Source organism: Suricata suricatta, chromosome 9, assembly GCF_006229205.1.
Source record: "Suricata suricatta isolate VVHF042 chromosome 9, meerkat_22Aug2017_6uvM2_HiC, whole genome shotgun sequence".
Lineage (NCBI taxonomy): Eukaryota > Metazoa > Chordata > Mammalia > Carnivora > Herpestidae > Suricata > Suricata suricatta.
Window position 1 is genome coordinate 60,241,653 of NC_043708.1, and position 4,773 is coordinate 60,246,425.

The 4,773-nt window shown below is 45.2% G+C and overlaps 1 long non-coding RNA gene across 1 annotated transcript; it reads right to left on the reverse strand.

Moving 5' to 3' along the window:
• Positions 1-3,875: 3,875 nt before the first annotated feature.
• LOC115301642 lies at positions 3,876-4,717 on the reverse strand. The gene is made up of 2 exons (XR_003913208.1): positions 4,319-4,717; positions 3,876-4,141 (listed from the first exon to the last, which is right to left on the reverse strand). It is a non-coding gene; the product is annotated as an uncharacterized LOC115301642 (long non-coding RNA).
• Between the last annotated feature and the right edge of the window lie 56 nt (positions 4,718-4,773).

A 4,773-nucleotide genomic window follows, 5' to 3' on the forward strand; every position in this document is an offset into this window, starting at 1 on the left:
ATGAATGAATACAGGGGTTAGATCAACCTTTCTATAGCTCCTTTATTTGGAATCAAATTACAATACTTGTCATATTTAGGGGCACTGGTTGGCTCAGTTGGTTAAGCCTCTGACTCTTTATTTCAGCTCAGCTCATTATCTCATGGTTTGTGAGTTCAAGCCCCACATCAGGCTCTGCACTGACAGCAAGGAGCTGCTTGGAATTCCCTCTCTCTTCCTCTTCCCCACTCATGCTCGCTAGCACTCTCTTTCAAAATAAATGAAAATAAACTTAAAAAAAATTACTTGCCATATTTGGCCATATTTTAACCAATTGATAAGGTTTATTTACCTTGTGAAACAGAATACAAGAAACCTCATTTACAATGGAGTTGGGAGGCGAGAAGTTTCATGGAATTGAGCCCTGCATCTGGCTCTGTGCTGACAGCACGGAGCCTGCTTAGGATTCTCTCTCATCCCTTTTCTCTCTCCCTCAAAATTAACTTTTAAAAATGCACAAAAGTTTTACCAAGCATTTACTGTGTTTTGAGACATTGCATGACACCTTTGGAGGGTTTTCCTTAGTTTATGTACTCCAATTGCCTAGCCTTGGTTGCACCCTTTCCTCCAACAGCTAGCCACTGCATCAGTACTTTCTCTACCCTGGGAACCAGATCTCCCCCTGCTATTAGAGCCCATCTGCTTTTCATCTTTTCTTTCTCCTTTACCCACAGATATTCCCCTCATTGCTCCTGAAACAGCTCAGCCTCCAAAGGCTCTGCCCAGCTCCTGCAGGAGGGACTTGGGCCAAGAACCCTAAAGTTCCTGTAGCTGCTAGTCCATGAATATCATGAAAACCTAGTGGGCCATTATTTGCTTTCTTGTCTCCTTGGCTGGGCCACGAACTCCTTGAGTGCTGGCTCTGTGTGACCCACCCTTATGGCTTCCAGGGCCCCTGGCAAAAGACACATACTTACTACAGTAAACTTTATTATAACATTCTTGCCAAGGGACATAAGGACACGTTTCTTATTAGATCATAAACTCCGAGGGCAGAGGTCATATCACATTGGTCTTTCTGTAACCCAGCACTGGCGTAGCCAGCATATTGTGGGCATATAGTAGTGGGAGGTAAGTGAATGGATCAATGAACTACTGGCTCATGCTAATTGAAGAGAGGATTTAAGCAAAAATTTGCAGGAGGTAAACAACATATATGGTCTCGTTTCTTGAAAGGCTGTCATTCTTTTCTCATAAATTAAAAGTATTTTCAGGGGCACCTGGGTGGCTCAGTTGGTTAAGTGTCTGATTTCGGCTCAGGTCCTGATTTCATCACTTTTGTGGGTTCAAGCCCTGCATCAGGCTCTGTGCTGACAGCTCAAAGCCTGGAGCCTGCATAGGATTCTGTGTGCCCCCTGCTCTCTCTTTGTCCCTCCCCTGCTCATGCTCTGTCTCACTCTGCCTCTCAAAAATAAATAAATGTTAAAAAAAAATAAAGTATTTTCAGGTCGAAAGTTTTCATGGAACTCAAGTACATGGTTAATAAGCAGGAATAGCTAGTGGGTAAGCCAAGTTAGCGTGACAATAGTTAGCATGTTATCTTGATAGAGTGAAGTTGTTTGTGGATGTATAAAAAGGCAGATCAAAGAAGGCAAACCTGAGACACTTGGAAGAATGACTCCATATTACTTAGGGACAGAATTCAGGGGTGGGGAGAATTAAAACAGGTTCAAGGTTTCTGGGTTGGAGATTGAAGTACTTTTTGTCATTAACAGAGATAAGAACATGAGATAAGAAAGAAGGTACACAATTAGTTTGGACTTGAATATGTCTCTGCACTCCAGCATCCATAATTATTAAATAGGGGTTGTGCTTACTCTGAGGAAATGAGATGATGTGAAAGCACTTTGCAATTTGAAAAGGGAAGGACTAGACAGTTATGTTAATAATAACCTTTATTATGATTTTAATTATACTTAACGTATATTCTTTTTTTAATGTTTATTTATTTTTGAGAGGGGGGAGGGGCAGAGGATCTGAAGCAGGCTCTATGCTAAGAGCAGAGAGCCCAATGGAGGGACTTGAACTCATGAATCCCGAGATCATGACCTCAGCCAAAGTCGGATGCTTAACTGACTGAGCTGCCGAGGTGCCCCTTGGCTGCAGTTTATTAAGGCTTTAGATCTGATCTCCCAGCTCATCATCTTCACCAGTATCTTTAAGCTCATAAACTTGGCTTACACCTCTCCCATCTGAAAATCAAACCAAACAAAAACCCTTGCTACTATCCTAACTCTTTCTCTTCATAGCCAAGCTTCCTGCATAGAAAGTCTGATTAGCTCCCTTCTCTTCTTACCTCCCTACTCCCTCTCTAATCCGGTTTTTACCCTTATCACTCCACAATGAATGAACTGAGCCCCATGTAGACAGAACAAATTGGTACTTCCCTTCCTCCTTTTGCTTGACCTTCCTGAGCCACTTGATCTCCTGGCTGTTCCTTCTTTTCTTGGCTTCTCCCACAGGTCTCTCCTCCTCACTATCAAATCTCAGCTCCTCTTTATTGGGTCCCTTTGGACTCATCCCCTAAATGCCAGAGTCCCTAGGTTTATTCTGTACTCTGTTCTTCCCACTCTGTGTGCTTTCCCTGGGTGACCTCATCTACAACCATAGCTGCAGTTACTAAGGGCTTATTGAAAATTCACATGCCTCTAGCTCTTGTTCAGGCTTCTCTTCTGAGTTCTAGGCCCAAATGCCTCTGGACAACTCTATTTAAATGTCCCTCAGGTGCCTCAGCCTCAGCCTCATCTTAACAGAATTCATGTCTTCTCAAATATCGTCCCCTGGATTCTTTGTGATTATTGTCATCATCCAGGATCCGAGCTTCTTTTCCCCTTTCTAGTCAGTTGTGAATAATAGCAAGATGAAGGAGTTTTTGTTCCCTAGAATCCCAGGGAAGTTGAGGGATGCAGATTGGCTTGGTAGGGCTGTACGCCCAAAGAGATGCAGTGAATTGAGGAGCTACATACACTGGGGAGAACTGTGTGGTAGGAATGGCACTTTGGGAGCTGGCCCAGGGAGGGAAGGGTAGCTATGGGTGAGGTAGTTAGAGTTCTTGAAGAAAAGGAACAAAGCTGGAATGTACCTAAACAGATCTGAAAAGAAATACTTCAGAGAGGAACGGGGACAGAGAGGAGCCCAACACAGCTCCATTTGGAAATGGGAGGGCCAAGTGTACTTAAATCTCTCAAGGGTAAGAAGCCCCTGAGTGAGTATGGGTTATAGATGTTTGTTTCATTTCCAGGTTCTACTTCCAACCTGATCCTCTTTTTCTTAGTATCCTCTAGGCTACTGCACACCCCTGAGTCTTGTTTCATCTTATTAAGCCGTTTTCTCTTTTACCTTTTGTATGTTAAGGTAAAAATTCCTTAGCTTCTTACACAAGGCCCTTCAGGATATGGTCCCCGTTTACTGTCTAGCCCCATCTCTTGCTAGTGACTACAGATTCTTTCAGCTTCAGCCACATGACAGTTTTTCTAGCCCTTTAAAAGAATTACACCTTCATATAGTGGTTCCATGTGCCTGTGCTCGGAATATCCGTCTCCCCCCTCCTACCTAAACTCATCCATTCTACCATTTTACTTTCCTTCAAGCACCATTTCTCAGAAATCTTTTATAACCCCAGTCGGATTTTCCCTGGCCTATCATGGCATCCTACACATTAAAAAAAAAAACCCTTTACCACATCTCACCATCATCAGTTAACTGGCCTCTCTTCCTTAGCAGACTGATTACAACATTAGGAAGGTAGATTTCAGTGGAGTTGGCTGTCCCCAATATTTAGCTCAAAAACAGCAGTTGATATTTCCAAATGAATAAATAAAAAGTTAACAACCATGACAGTTTTAAAGTTTAAGCAGTAGGATATTTAAAAGAAACTTTTCAACATTTAAACAGCAGGCCATTTAATGGTCATTTCATCTTGTTTCCGAAGGTGAGTGTAGTATTGCTGACCTATTTGCCAGTGGGAAGACATGGACATTTAAAAGTGCATCTCCAGGAGGTATCATCAGTCCACAGAAGGATCTCAAGCAGCTTGTCATCCACAGAGCCCACCAGATCAGCATCCTTTTCTTGGCCTTGACCTACAGTGTACCTGTAGCCACTAACAGAGGTATGCATATAGACATATGTAAGGTAATTTCTCTTTTGTCTTTAGGTTAAGGAGTGCATGGGAGTATGTTGGTCTATGTGTGTGTGTATGTGTTTGTGTGTGCCCGCGCAGAGAAGGGAGGGAAGGAGTCAATGTGTGCATCACTGCTTCAGAGACGCCTTCCCTGACCTTTTTGGTTAGGTGACGTTCGCCTCCACAACCTCAGAGCACGTATTCTCCCTCTCTGCACCGATCACAGCTTTACTTGCGTTTACGTGGTTAATGCCTGTCTTCCCTGCTAGATCGTAAGCTGCAGGAGGTAAAAAACCCAACACGTTCCCGTTCACCCCCGTACGATGCCCAAAGCATCACGGGCATTCCACGAACAGGTCTTCGAGGTTTCTAAGGCGGACTGGGGCTGCCGACGACCCCCGATGGGCCTCGGCCGGCTCCCGCGTCGCTACCCCACCGTGGACTAAGTCCCCGCCCACCAACGGCCAGGCCAGGCGGGGCGGGGTAGGGCGCGGCAGGCGGCCGCGGGGCGCTCTCACGGGGCGTGGGGCGGGGGGGCTTGTCCCCCTCGCGTGGGCGCGGCCCGGAGAGGAGAGGGGGAAACCGGGGAGGCAGCGGGGCGACGCGTGGCC